Here is a 17,329-nt window from a genome sequence, read left to right on the forward strand (position 1 = left end):
ATATATATATATATATATATATATATATATATATACATATGCACATATGAATATGTATTCGTGTACAGACACACATACACACACACACACACACATATATATATATACATATGTGTGTGTGTGTGTGTATACATGTGTGTGTGTGTGTGTGTGTGCGTGTAATATTAGATTTAAAATTTAATAATTTAACAATTCACAAAATTGCTTTGAATTCATTCTCTTTTCCTCCCCTTGCCTGCAATATTATTTATTTGGGTTCTCTTTTCCATGTATATTTTTTTCTTTAATTCTCTAAATTTGAATTAGTCCTATAAGGTTTTGATTACCAACAAACAACATGGTCTCCAATACAATTTTTGCTGCCGTTTGTTTATATTAATGTTTTGTTTGTTAATTTATAGTCGTTTTCTTTTACAAGATTTTTTTTCTATAGAACATAAACAGCCAGCTCGTTTTGTGACTGATATCCTAGGGTATAGCTTCAATTATACAACTATTCATTGCTTAATAGTATCTATCCTCTCATGTCATTTGCCCAACGGCAGGAGAACGGGCAACAGACCTCACACGAAGCCAGAAGTTTTTGCACGTTGAATAGAAAAACCAAACACAAGAACGATAAACAACAACAACCACAACTAACAACAACAACAGCAACAACAACAACAGTACCAGCAACAAGAACAGAAATAAGCAACGCAACATGAAAATTAGACGCACAACAAGTCTACTAAAGTTAAGAAACTATCATGATGGCAAAGTTTATCCAAATCATACAACAACAGCAGCAGTCTGTTAAATAGGAAAAGTTTTTAACCAAAATAAAAGAAAAAATACATCTGACTAAAAGCAGGCTGTTATAACAGAGCAGCAAGAGCTAAGGAAAAGAAACGACAATAACAACTGTTTCGTTTCAATTTTTAAATTTCATTCTAATTAATGCTTAATGCATTCTAATAAAATTTTCCTTGTCATTACTGCTACAATAGTGATTAATACACATACATATAGACATGCCATTATATTTTCATTCAGACGTAAGTACACAAACATATATACTGATTTCAAATTTTGGTGCAGGGCCAACAGTTTTGGGGAGGGATTAAATCGATTACGTATACCCCAGGACTCAACTGGTACTTATGTTATCGACCTCGAAAGGAAAAGTCGACCTCGGTGGAATTTGAACTAAGAAAGGGAAAACCGACTAAATGCTGCAAAGTATTTTACCCGGCCCGTTAACGATTCTACCAACTCGCCGTCTTAGTAAATACACAGACATAAATATGTTAATAGTATAACAAAATATTATATTCTTGTATCAGCCAATTTACCATTTGATTTCCTACTAGGAATTGAGAAAACGCCGGTAATCATCAGAAAAGGCTGATAGGAATAGTAAGGCCATACTAACATCTGTTTTTTCTGATGATTGCCGAGGTTTTCTCACCTTCAGGTATGAAATCTATTAGTTAATTGGCTGATATGAGAATAAAATATTGTGTTTTATAAGTAATGCTATGTAGGTAACTGCTATATATATATATATATATATATATAGTGTGTGTATAAGCGAGTAACTTCAATACGACAGCGGCTGACGAAGTGAATTAACACCGAAACTATCGCACTGGGCAACTTGTGGTAAATATTTTATGTATTTAATGCAGCTGAGGTCGATTCTTCCTTATCTCACATAGACGCCATCTCTTAGTACCCATATACTTTCGAATAATTGTGCACTCTGAGTGTTAATTATTCTCGTTTACAAGACGAAGCAGTGGATTACCTAAACTCATGTGCGGCGATCTCTCACACTTACACATGTTGGCACTCCGTCACTTACGGCGTCGATGGTTCCAGTTAATCCACTCAACGGAACAGCCTGCTCGTGAAAGTAACGTGCAAGTGGCTGAGCACTCCACAGACACGTGTACCCTTAACGTAGTTCTCGGGGAGATTCAGCGTGACACGGTGTGACAAGGCTGGCCCCTTTGAAATACAGGCACAACAGAAAGAGGAAGAAAGAGTGAGAGAAAGTTGTGGTGGAAGAGTACAGCAGGGTTCACCACCATCCCCTGCCGGAACCTCGTGGAGATTTAGGTGTTTTCGCTCAATAAACACACACAACGCCCGGTCTGGGAATCGAAACCGCGATCCTATGACCGCGAGTTCGCTGCCCTAACCACTGGGCCATTGCGCCTCCACTCACTTACACATAGACAAACACATACACACATATATGGTTGGAATATATACCGGTCTCCCAGTTACATTTACCACGTCTCTCTCTCTGTCTCTCTGTCTCTATCTCTACCTCTTTCTCTCTCTGTGATTATTTCTTATTCTGGTCTCTTCTTTTCACTGTCAAAGCTGGATTAAGCATTGAGCAAAATAAATCCCTGCTTAAGGTAACGATAGAATGGGGACACCGCAGGGTTCTTCAGTGCGTAGTTTACCTTGATGCATATTGTGCAGCTGAATTAAAGCTCTCACAGTCTTTTAAGGAAATAAATAAAAAAGGTGTTGAACATTTGCATTCTTCTTTGTTGCCCTAGTTACAAGGTAAGTCTTATGCTTATATTACTGCTGTTTACTGTGAAATAGATAAAATTAAAATCAGGTTATGATTAATATAGCCGTGTAGTCTAACCTGGAGGATGGCCTCTGGAAGAAATCTGAATTTTTAATCTATTATTTCACATCCAGCACTTATTGTGGCTTAATGTCTTGTCAGGTAAACAATGAAAATGTTGAGAGGGAACCTTTGTTGAGTTGTGCTTCGAGCATCGACTGCCCTTAATCCGGCCCTGTTCGTAGTTACCCATCCACTCCCACTGCTGGTAAACACCCACACATGTGCACACATGTACATTCATACACATTCGCATACATAGATACACATGAAATACACAAAATATACAGATATATTATGCAGATAGACACACATTCACAAATCCAAATATTTACAACAATTCACACATACATGCAGCACATAAACACATATATACAGACACATTTATACATCAATCTACAAGTACATTCATATGAAATATACATCCACAAACATTCATATCCTCCGGTAAGTACACAAACAGACAGACACAGATACACACACAGATACACACACAGACACAAACACACACACACACACACACACACACATACACACACACACGCACACACACACACACACACACACACGCACACACACACACACACACTCACACACAAAGAGATAGACAGGTCACTATTATTACTATACTGAGGGAAGGCAGCGAGATGGCAGAATTGTTAGCGCGCCGGGCGAAATGCTTAACAGTATTTCGTCTGTCTTTACGTTCTGAGTTCAAATTCCGCCCAGGTCGACTTTGCCTTTCATCCCTTGGAGTCGATAAATTAAGTACCAGTTACTCCTCTATGTCTAGCCCCTTGTGGGCAAAAAAGAAATAAGAATTGTTAGCGCGCTGGACGAAATGCTTTGCGGTATTTCGTCCGTCGCTACGTTCAGAGTTGAAATTCTGCCGAGGTCATGTAAAGATTTACTTTACATAAAGTATTACAATGTTACGTTCTTTGATTACCTCCCTTGAAAACCCGTTCATCGTTTCCACTTAACCTATGGTGGCGTTGCTGTTTCCAAAGTTTATTTTCGTTTCTCTATTAGTAATTTTATTCGCGTATCTATCTTAAAATGAACTGCTTGGTGGAGGTCTTCGGAGGAGGACATGACAAGCCTTGACTATTGAGACCGACTCAAAAATCTCAGGCTTTGCTCCCTCAAAAATCTCAGGCTTTGCTCCGTTTTTTAACCCCGCCAAGGTCTATGTTTTTGCCGGCGTTGGTTAGGGAAATTGGGCAATTTTCAACATGCATGTCTGTGGGACAAACACAGACATACAAACATATCCTTCATATACTTGTACGACGGTCTTCTTTCAGCTTCAGTCTACCGAATCCGCTCACAAGGCTTTGGTCGGCTCGAGGCTACAGTAGAAGACACTTGGCATAATAACTCTCGCTAGACACAACAGAATGTGTTTCGAAACACGAATTCACATTTAGAGTTTTTCAAACCACACACAGAAACAAAGTATACATCCATCCATACATACATAGACATATACATACACACATACCCACACACAAAAACACACACATTATATACATATATGTACATATACATTTATATATACATGTATATATATATATATATATATATATATATGTGTGTGTGTGTGTGTGTGTATCAGTGAGTGTACTTGAATGTGAATGTATGTGTATGTTAGTGTGTATGAAGATCGAGTTGGGTGTTCGAGTGTTTATGCGTTTGTGCGTCAGTACAACGACATATCTACCCGAATTGATATTCACTCCGATATCAGCAGGCGTGAAACCATGTGTTGAAAATGGATTGAATGGTGTTTAATCTAATGATATAATACACCACAGCCTCTCTCTTCACTCACTCTTACTGATCTCCTCCATACGTTCTTTCACTCTCTCTTTCTCCCCCCTCTCTCTCTATGCCTGTTTCCAAATCTCTGGAATGTGGTAACTTATGCAGTAGCGTGTGGTTGTAGGAGTGACTGGTTACAATACTATATTTTGTTTATTTTATTTTACATAGTGTGGAAGGGACTTGGTCATATTGGTTTGCGGCATTAATCAGTTACTTGTCTTTACGTTCTAGGATCTAATCTCATCAAGGTCAGCTGAGCCTTCCAGCTCCCGCATCGATAAGATAATGTACCAGTCTAGTACTGGGTTGACGGTATCGATAACCCCTATCCTTATGGATATTTCTTCTGTACCATTACATTCTAAGTTCAAATATCGTCCAGGCCGACTTTGCCTTTCATCCCCCCGGGGTCGATAAAATAAACTACCAATCAAGCACTGAAGTCTACGCGCTGAGGTCGACTTTTCCCTTCCCGTCAAAATTTCTAACCCGCTGCCAAAATGTTAAACCATTAGCAGAGTCTTTAGAGAGTCGTTTAGTATAACTTGTGACATAAATTACAGCTCTGTATGTTCGGAGTTGAAATCCCAACGAGATCAATTTTCATTTTCATCCTGCTGAGGTCGATAAAATAAAGAGCCAGTCAATTTCTCGTTTCGATAACATCAACTAACTCTTCATTAATATTTCCGATCTTGTACGGCGGCGAGCTGGCAGAAACGTTAGCATACCGGGCGAAATGCTTAGCAGTATTTCGTCTGTCTTTACGTTCTGAGTTCAAATTCCGGTGAGGTCGACTTTGCCTTACATCCTTTGGGATCGATCAATTAAGTACCAGTTGCGTACTGAGGTCGATCTAATCGACCAGGCCCCTCACCCAACATTTCGTGCCTTGAGGAGAGTAGAAAAGAAAAGAATATTTCCGATCCTGTACCTGTGGTAGGAAAAAATTATTACCGTACTAGTAAAGTTACTTTTAGCAGAAGCGATCGAACATATGACCAATACCTTGTGGTATTTATCACAGTTTGGTTTATTATGTTCTCAGCTCGTATCATACAGCAGCCAATTTTTTTTCCACCGCTATGGGATGGATGAAGTAAATAGCAGTAATATGCTGAAGGTTTATTCGATTGGCTATAATCCTCTCTCACAAACTTGTAGCATTGTTGCTGAAGTGTGAAATCGTTCAGATCATCCCTGACTGAGCAAAGATGTTATTCCAAGAAGAATGCACTTAAGATTGCACTATCTACATGTGATTCTTTTTCTTTCTTTTAAAATAGCCAGATGCGATTTGAGAGAAATTTGGTTGTTGTTTCTAACACTTTGAGTGACCGCAAAGAGGCCTCTTTCTTTTTCTCGACGACATTAAATGATTGCTATCGAAAGGGATGCAGCTTTAGAAATATTTGAAATGGTGTGCTAAATAGATTGGTAATCATTGCCAAAGAGAGTGTGCAATGCTAAAACTAGTCGTGCTGTTGTAATGAGGAAAATGGCAGGTTAAATACTTCCGGAATTATTGTTATAGGGTGTGGTTCTGTTGTAAAAATAGAATGTCAGATTAAATAATTTGCAATACTTAAACACGTCCCATTACATTTTTCGTTTAATCCATGCGGGAATCAACTTTGAGTATCATCTCTTCTCGTACAATGAAATTAGCACCATTAACAGAAAGGAACCCTGGAAATCAATTATAATCACACTCCAAAATGTTGGCCATGGACACAAGCTTACAAAACTCTTATTGTTTCCTGACAATGGGTAAACGTACCAATTAAGTTTGGAGATATTCCTTAAGAAAAGAAAACAATGCATCTATTGCTCAGCTTGAACATGAAAATCTGTCTTAAAAGGAAAATCGAAAGTGAAGAATTCTTTGTAGATGTTCGCAGTTCTGATAAGGAATGGAGGAAATGTAATCAAGTTTTGGTGAAGGATTGAGATAAAGCAATGTTAACTGATGAAGAAATAAACCGATGATGGGATGATAACAAATATGAACATCTGAACACAAGTCATAGAGGAAGCCGAGCCCTTATGTAGTCAGTTAGCTTCCTAGAAATAACAACTAAACCTCCTTCAAAATCTAATGCTACCATAAAGAAAACAAGTAGTCTCTTTGTGTAATAACATCCTGCAACGAAGATTACTTAATCGTAGTTAAAACGCCTTAGATAATAGATTTTATCAATTAGGGCTCTTGTGAGAATAAACCATACCAGCTTACAGGATGCTATGTCACCTATCCGTTTTTCTAATTTTAATGAGAAGCCACATCACTATTACCATTGATTGAATAAATAAAAGGACATGAAGTAAATTACTTGCAGTTGTCTTAATCCCTTAGTTTCGCTTTCCCCCTTTGCATCATGCATAAAACTGTCACGAAACATATTTAAGTGAGAAAGAATTTAGTTCATAATAGATATCTTGGAGAACAGGCCTGTTCTTACTTCCGCATGAAAAGATACTAACGAATTCGTTTGTGTTCAATGTCTGATCAATTGATTTGATTTCACAGCATTTAGCAGAATTTAAAACTTTATAATTATATAAATTACTAATTGACTGTTATTATAACGGTGCATGTGCTGAAAAAAAAAACATACGCATTCACACACACACACACACAAACACACACACACACTTACCATTCACGCGCACAAATGTGTATGTATGTTTAAATGAAATCCATATATGTACATATATGTTTGTGTGTGTGTGTGTGTGTGTGTGTGTGTGTGTGTGTGTGTGTAAGAATACACATTACTAATTGGTTGTTATTGTAATTGCGTACGATCTCTCTTTCTCACTCTCTCTCGTTCTCCCTACATATATATATATATGTGTGTGTGTGTGTGTGTGTGTGTATTTGTGTGTGTGTGTGTGTATGTGTGTGTGTGTGTGTGTGTGTGTGTGTGTGTGTGTGTGTGTGTGTGTGTGTGTGTGTGTGTGTGTGTGTGTGTGTATGCAGAGAAGCAGGGAGGGGAAAGAGAGATAAAAGTGTGTGTAGAGAATGTATGCAATACAAAATATCGGTATTCGATGAAAAATATTTTTTCTTTGTACAAATATTAGCTTATTAGTTCCTGATACTTTTCCCACACACCTTAAGCATTTATTACTAAGTTATGCTCAAGGCAAAGTATCCTAGGTGACGGAAGAGTCGATTTTTATGAACCAGTACTTCACACTTATTTTCATATATCGACAGACAGACAAGCAATTAGCGGCAGTAATGGGAACATCGGTTGAATTTGAACCCAGAAATCAAATGAAAGTAAATAAATATCTGAAATCTCTTAATACCCGATAGGGAAAATATAAATTGCTTGCATTGTGTATTTATACAATAGATACTAGATTTTATTCTAACTAAAATGTTTAATTCCTTGCCAAGCATATTCTGCACATCTATAAATGTATCAACAAGCATATAGACTTACATACATGTCTATGTATAAGAGTGTGTGTGCGCGCGCGTGTGCACGCGTGTGTGTATGTGTGTGAAAGAGAGAGAGAGAGAGGTGGAGTGGGAGCGAGAGAGAGAGAGAGAGAGAGTTTATATAAGCGCAGGTATTAGAGTATAGTTAAGAATTTCGTTTTCTTAACCATGCAGTTCTACATTCATTTCAACAGCACACGATATGATTTCTTTTTTTTTTTACCATTACTACGGAATAGCCAATAACGGTCATACATACATACATACATACTTGCATACATACATGCATACATACATGCATACATGCATACATGTATACATACATACATACATGCGTGCATGCATACACGCACACAAATGTGATATTGAAAATATGACTGTGTTCGACATGTGGCATTTTTATTGAAATTTAAAAATTTCCTTATTAGCCATTTATGCTTAATTTGATATGTACACATATGTGTATATGTTTACACACACACACACACACATACACGCGCGCGCACACGCACACACACATACACACACACACATGCTGGTAGGTAGCAAGATAGATAAATAGATAGATAGATAGATAGATAGATAGATAGATAGATAGATAGATAGACAGACAGACATACAAGGTAAGTACGGTATTAAATAAATAAGCAAATAAATATATTAATTAATTAAAACACACGGAAATAGCTTGTATCTTTTATTCTCATCAGACAAAAATTCTTGACATGATATTTTCCTCGTGGGTCAAAATCAGCCGTTGGCATTTAATATATGTTCATTGACACAGAGAGACAGATTAGTACCCCGTCCATACACTCAGGCTAGTTTTGTCTAATTGCATGGCTTCATCTGATTAATGATCGGAGATGCTTCTGGCCACAAATGTCTTGCAGAAGGCAATGTGTTTGTCACATGACTAGTCAAGTAAATGAATTGCTGTTAGTACATCTCCTTCGTGAGTTGAATCCATCAGCACTGATATTGTCAACTCCATCACCCCTCAGGCTTATTATTATTATTATTGTTGTTGTTCTTGTTGCTGCTGCTGCTTTTGTAACTGTCAGTAGTAGTAGAAATAGTAGTAGTAGCAGCAGCAGCAGTAATGGTAGTAGTTGTTGTAATTGTAAAGTTTCTCGAAAAAATGCATTATCGTATTTGTTCCGGCTCTTCAAATTCTGAGTTCAAATCCGAGCGAGATCAACTGTTCTTTTTATCACTCCCGAGGTTGATAGAATGGCATATAGTGATGTACTGGAGTTGATACAATCGATTAACGGCATCATTTCAAATTTCAAGTCTTATACCTATCTTAGAAATAATAATAATAATAATAATAATAATAATAATGGTTTCAAATTTTGGCACAAGGCCAACAGTTTCGAGAGAGAGGCTAATCGATTGCATCAACCCCTGTATTCAGCTGATGCTTATCTTATCGACCTGGAAATGATGAAAGGCAAAGTTGGTCTCGGTGGGATTTGAACCTAGAACATACAGACGGACTAAATACTACTTAAGCATTTGCCTAGCATGGTAACGATTCTGCCAACGTGCCGACTTACAATTCATAATCATAATGATTTCAAAGTTACGCACTGTTTATCTTGATATGAGATCACCATGTCACGCACATACGGTTGTGATTCATGTGCCTGGTTTACCCTTATCAGCCGGGTTAGTCACGGTGGATATTCTGGGCGTCGTATATTTTACCCCAGTGTCACTTTGATCGCATGTGCTGCTCTCTCGCTCTATAATGATTATAATAATAATTGTCATTTCACTACTACTACTACTACTACTACTACTAAATATCTTGATAGAAATCGCTGTGAATCGATCTTCTTGTTTCAATGACAGGTAGGATGACAAACACACTTTAAACTTTATATTAATTTCAGAAGCTCTGTACCAAGCGTTATCAAGTTTTGCCGGTGTAGTGAATTAGAAAAGTTTGAATTCAGTGGAGTATATCATGTTGAATGTGAGAGACATGAAGTGCGTCACAATGAGGAATGTAGACCTGGAATCGCATAGAGTTGTGATATTATAGCTGAAAGGAATAATGTTGCAATGAGTATGGTAGACACCAGGTTGGCGTTGCTTGAGTGACAAAGAACTAATGACCAGGAGGTCACGTGAATTTCGGCCGCGTATGATGAAGGTGCGTGGAGATTTTGGAAAGACCAAAGTGGCAAAGTCGCACTGCAGAGTATGGGATAGTAGCGGATCTTCAGTGGTAAAAGAAAGTCAGTTACAAGAAGTGCGGTTCAGGGACAAATGAGTGTATGTGCATCGGTTTGGGCTCAGTGATTAGTTACGTTATGGATAGTTTGAAAATGACCTTGTGCTATGAGGTGAAGTATTTCCTGTAACTTAGATTCAGAGTCAGTGCTTTGCAATGAATGGCATCGTAGACGGTAAAATTTCAAGAACAAAAATATTGTTTGATCTGATCTGGGTAGGAATAGGTAAGATCGAGATAGGAGTGCGAAGACGTAGAGTTTATCAACGGAAACGGAGGCACCAAAAATTGATGACTGTGCCAGAGATATCGGAATTAACTTCCAAGGCGGTTTAAGAAGGATCAACGGAGATGATCCTTTCACGAGTGAATAGGATGGTGCCTATACAGTTTTCGATATGAAGATCGTGAGCTTTAAGTTGGCCAGCAGTTTGGCGCATTTAGGGCTTACACAGCCACACAAATGCATCCATCACTCACACACACACACACACATAAATACATACGCACTCTTGCACACACATTACAGACGTGCATGCTTATATGTTGGCTCTGATGTTGCTTCGTATTGTATTTTGCCCTATATTTTAGCCCATTTTACCCTTGAAAATCCTATGTTCACTATGGAATGTGTTAATTTGTGATCGAAAACTTTGACGCAAAACTACTAATTGTTTACCCAGTTTTTACTGCTTCTAAATGGTAGTAATAATAGTAGGAACAATAATAGATATTTTTTTTATTGTTTTTGCTGTTGTTATTCTTTCAGGTTACGGTTACGAGGAATTTGTTTCTTTTACCCCGTTAATGGCCTTGAGAAAGACACGTACCACATATCAACGGTCTATTTTCCTTGAGTGCGCGCGCATACAGACACACACAAACACGCACACACACACACACACACACACGCACGCACACGCACACGCACACGCACGCATATACACACATCTTCATGTATGATTTTGTGCAATAATAAGAAATGATTACGAGATTGGTTCATCAAATACCAGCTTGATAAACAATGCAGACTTTCATCCTTAGATGATTAGCGCTTTTGTCTCCTACGTGACAACGATTGGGCTTCATGACACATATTCTTCTCCCAAAGGCATTTTTATCTCAACTAAAATTATTCTTAATACGAATAACATTTCTTCATTGTTGGCTTACGGAGAATATGTCATTTTACCGAAAGATTCCTATTAATTTCATTAATCTAATATATTTTCTAAATTCTAATTCTAATTCTTTAATGAATATGATCTATATGATCTAGGCATTAATCTACTCACCATACATTGATCTACTCACCATTTATTCATCTACTCATCATACATTGATCTATTAACCATTTTAGTTATTTTGAAGCCTTTCTCTAGAGTAAAAAACAAAAAGGAGAACTTCGTCGGTTACGACGACGCGGGTCCCACCTGATACGATCAACGGAACAGCTTGCTCGTGAAAATTCCCTGGAGTATATTTATTTTGTTACGCGAATGCGGTATGTTATGCCAAATAAGATAAAAATTGTCACCAAGAGTTCATTTTGTTGTACGTCTTACCAGTATAATTTCTTAAACTAACGATATGATTCCAATAGATAAGTGACACATTCAGGGTGTATGAATTATCCACATTTTCTTTTACCATTTTCTGGTTAATTAATTCTGGATTTGAATAAAAACTGAAGAGTTTTAATTAATAAAATTATTGCAATTCCACACACTCACATACACACATACACACACACACAAACGCACGCACACATACACAAACACACACACACACTCAAACACGCACACATACACATATGGAGAACACATAAATACTTCATTTAGGCATAACGACGTGGAGGCACAATGGCCCAGTGTTTAGGGCAGCGGACTCTCAGTCGGAGGACGCCGTTTCGATTCCCAGACAGGGCGTTGTGTGTGTTTATTGAGGGTCAAACAATTTCGTGCCTTCAACGATAGTATTACTGCCCTCATATTTTGAGTACAATTTTTCCTGTTTGCGTCAACATATATCAACAAATATCTCCCTCACTCTTTCACTCTGTCTGTGTGTCTGTCTGTCTGTCTCTCTCTCTCCCTCACTCCCCTTCTCCCTCTATACTGTGAAATATAAAAAGAACATTTTTTAGTTTATCGTATTTCGATACAAAAAAATCCAGAACCTTCCGTCTCAATAAACTATTATTGCACCTGAATGTTGTTCTTTATATTTACTATGGATTGCTTGAATCTAATATGGATCTATATTATTTTTGTTTAGGGGTAATGGGTATGTGTATATACGCATACGTGTGTGTGTGTGATTGTGCATGCGTGTTTAATCATGTATGTGTATATATACGTATATAAGTGTATGCATGAATATGTGCGTACGCGCCGATATATGTATACGTATGTGCATATACGTGTATCTCTGTGGATATATATGTGCGTACGGATACGTTTATGATGCGTGTATGTATACACACACACTTATATACATATACTTGCACATATATAATTTTTTATAATTTTACTCATAGTTTATAAATGAATATTTCATTCTCTTGTTAACTATAAATTTACCTTATTTGTATTCAACTTTTCTCTATCGTCTCTATTTACATTATTCATCTCTAATCAACCTGTAAACCGCTCGCCTAAGCATATAAGAATACAAATCATAAACCATAGCATTCAGTCTGCTTAAATGAATTCACAATCACACATATAGCATCCACAGGCACATCGTTTTGCCTCTGTTGATATTATGCTAATGTCGCATAAATGTAAATTCAACGTCTATTGAATTTTAATCGAAACAGCTGTAAGTGAAGATGACCAATTTGCTGTTAATAATAAGCAATTATGAAATCTCAATCGTCATTTTCTTCTTCTACATGAATATAAACTATATGTTTTTATATATACCTATTATTTTAAGGAAATTCATGCCCCCAAAATACTAGGTATTGAACCAGTATTACCTTGGATGTAACCTTACTTCCATGCGGTTAACACATCTGCTAATTAAATTCATACATACATACATACATAAGTACATATTCTTATTAGCTTTCTATAGTTGAAATCCTAAATCCATATTCAATGTTTGTAGACCTTCACAAATCAAGAATTGATTTGAATATATTCGTACATACTGACTGAATGCGAATAAACTCTATATTTCGCGTGCTTAACTGTTGCATCATGTGATCTTACGTTATTGAATATGGGGAACACTTAAATGAATATAACAAGATATTCATAAAAGATCAAAATGTCTCTGAGGCAGAATTATATTGTTCCTTATAGTCTTAAAATAGACTCCTCCTCCTCCTCTACCTTATCCTCCTCTCCCTTCTCCTCCTCCTTCACGACCACATGACCTACCCGCCACCCTGCTGCCCTCCATCTTGTTTAAACAGTCTGCCAGACTCGAATGAGAAGTTGTATAATATTCTACGTGTATTATTTTTAATTTTTCAAAGTTTCCATATGCCTTTTGTTAATCTAATTGCGTGTGCATGTCTTCTTAGTACATAATTATACAAAATCCGAAAGTTTCCTTTAATACCTGTACTAAACCAAAATAAAACAAACCAATATATCACAAAAACTGGTTTTGGATATGAGTTTACTAAAATGATTAATTTAAATGATTAATTACAAGTTTACAAAAATGTAATTATGTTTCTTGCGTTTTAGCGATTATTAATGTTATTTATCATATAATAACACCTGTTTAGTTTATAAATGTTTATTTTGATACCATTAGCTTTTAGATCAACGAATGCGGTGTGGATTATTTATTAATAATTCTTTCCGTTTATTTGCATTTATTATTTATATTATTATGTATTATTGTCTTATTGTTCTATTATGCGATTGGTTTTATTGTATGCGTTCATGTCTGTATTGATCGTTTGTGATTCATTAGTTTACAAAGGGATGTTTCAGTCGTGGATATTCAAAACTTGGTTGGGGCTGTTGAAAGTAATGGTGGTATAAATACATACATACATATACACACACATACGCACGCACAGATGCGCGTGCACACGCACACACACACACACACACACACGCACACACACACACACACACACACACACACACACAGATAGAAATACTTCTGTATGTGTTCGTATGTAGGTATGTATGTATATATATATATGAAGACATATATATATATATAGAGAGACATGTAGATACTTACATGTATATGCTTGTCCATGTACGCGTATGCAGGTAGACATACATACATGCATATATATATATATGTGTGTGTGTGTGTGTGTGTGCGTGTGTGTGCATACGAACTCTTATATATGCATATGTGTATATATATATATATATGTATATATATATATATGTGTGCGTGTGTGTGCGTGTGTGTGTGTATAGACACATACAGATATACATATATGCATATATATACATGTAAGTATGCATGCATGCATATGTTTGTGGATTAACAATGCTACCAACTGTTTCATGTAGAAGTAATTTCCACAATTTCAACCGATCCTTTCCAAATTTTGGAAATCGTCTCGATTTTGGATGCACTACAAGGTGTGACACTATACGTGACTTCAAAATCAATAATTACGCATAGCGAGTCAGTCGACGTTTTAGAGACTCATTTAATTGTTATTTCGTATGCATTTGCACTGGATTTTCTGCCTATGTGAGAAAGTCAGCGCATACCCATATTTATATAAATGTATGTATATTTATTCTAATCTATCCATCATGCGACACACACCTGCGTTTTGTGGATGTATGTGTATATGTTTCGTATCATTTATGGGGTTTCACAGGTTCTGAACGTAAATTAGTCCATGAATTTGTAAGTTCATAAAAAATGTATTCTTAAGTTATTAAAAATGTACTTTGTAAATCGTTTGACATCTTGAATATGCGTTATATGTAAGTTATACATATCTGTGCTGCCTGAGTTACTGGTAATGTATGGAGTATTAAGAAATATAAAAACAATTTCACACAAGACTGATAAATCCCACGAAAAGTAATATAGACATTATTAGCAATTGTATACTAGATTATATCATGCGACACCTCAGAGTCACTTCAAATATCACCCCATGGAGATGTTATGGTTTAACAATATTAAAGATAATCCCAGTCGTAAATTCATCCAGTTCAACTTTGTGGAGTTTTAACACTTGATCTTCAAAAATCTCTTCCAAAAGCAGTTGGGTTCAATAGAGCTCATACAACTGTTACTAACACCGATATAGCCATGATAATAAACGCAAGATCATTACTTATCACGATACTGTCTCTCGCGAAAGAAGGTTTTTTGTGTGAAATAAATACATAATTAAGGCGGTAAAATGACAGAATCGTTAAGCGTCGGATCTCACAATACTTCTTCTGACATTTTTCTTCTGACTTTTCCTCCCTGTGTTCAAATCCTTGCAATATTAGCTCTGCATTTAACCCTTTCGAGTTCTACAGAAAAAAAAAAAAAATACCGATCCAGTGCATGGGATTAGTGGAAATATAAGAACATCGAAGTAGCAATTTTTCGGTATTTTGGATTCTAAGTTTAAATTTCCACCAAAGCATTCTTCGGTGGCAGATTTAACGTACCATTCGATTTAACATAATCTCCTGGTTCTGCGATTACCATTAGTATTCGTGCTACTTCTCCAATCTGAGGATAATTTCTGTGCAGGAGAGTGGTCATTGTCATTCAAAGGCATGAAGCAAGCTACTTCAGAAGAACAGATGTAGCGCTTGCAGAGATAGAAACGGCAGGATTAGAAACCATGCATCTGTCAGACAATGATAGATGCTTGAATATAGTTCTTTTGCATGTGTGTTCGTGCAAGTGCGCGTGTGTATTTTTACTAACTTAAGACCTTTACTCCTTGTAGAACATAGACCATCGACAACTTTTCTTTACTCTTCTCAAGTTGGGCATTTCCTCACTCAGATTTTGAATTGTTATTGATGCTTCTGTATCTTGCACTACTCTAAGTAATGATGTTAGCCCTTCACAAAACTACCTCTACATCTAGGGAGAAATGGTTCATATTCGATCGACCTGTACCTTTTGATGTGTCCAACATAGAAGGCCCTAGCAGGAGCTTGCGCTCTGGTGACATAGATTTAAAGGGCCCTGATGCATAAAAACCGCAAAATGCTGCAAGGACTGGGAGGCACAAAAAGCCGCAAAATGCTACAGGGACTGGACCTTACATATATATCTGTATGCATGTATGTATGTATATATGTAGGTAGGTAGGTAGGTAGGTAGGTAGGTAGGTAGGTAAGTAGGTAGGAAGAAAGGAAGAGAGAGAGAGAGAGGTAGGTAGGTAGGTAGATAGGTAGGTAAGTGTATGTATGCTTGTGTGCGCATGCGTTTGACAGCATCATGGCCCCGATATAAGACAAGTACTCCAATATTCGTCTTATTTCAAGAATTTTAAAAAGTGAGAACAACTGTTGAAGGTTGAATTATTTCCTGGCATTTAGAGGAATAATAGTCATTGTGATTACAGTTTAGGCGAGGTGCTCACCTACATAACATGAATGTAGTTCATTCTAAGAATAGTCTTAATTTTTCAGTATGTTTAATATATCTATATATATAGCCACATAATATAGGCAACACCTATAATTATGTAGGCATATATTTTTGCGAATTCGTTTGTGTCTATAGGCGTACGTATCAATTTATGCTAATTGTCAGTAAGTACTGACAGAATGATAGTCGACACACGCGCGCACGCACACAGACGCGCGCAAGCGGCTATTTTCTTCGTGGTTTTATTCTTTGAACTGCGACCTTGATGGGGTGCCGCCTTCAAGTGTCTAAGATGCTTATGCATGGATGCATGAATATATGTATGTATGTATGTATGCATGTATATATGTATGTATTCTGTATGTATGTATGTATCTACCTACCTATCTATCTATCTATCTATCGATCGATCGATCTGTCTATCTCTCTATCTATATATCTATCTATCTGTCTGTCTGATGTCTGTCTATTTGTCTATCTTTCATATATACATAATTACATATGTAATTAAACAACGTATATACGCACATGTACCTGGAGAAACACTCTCACACACGACACAAACACAAATACATATATATTGACACCATATATATATATATATATATATATA

The sequence above is a fragment of the Octopus bimaculoides genome, chromosome 1, assembly GCF_001194135.2.
Source record: "Octopus bimaculoides isolate UCB-OBI-ISO-001 chromosome 1, ASM119413v2, whole genome shotgun sequence".
Classification (NCBI taxonomy): domain Eukaryota; kingdom Metazoa; phylum Mollusca; class Cephalopoda; order Octopoda; family Octopodidae; genus Octopus; species Octopus bimaculoides.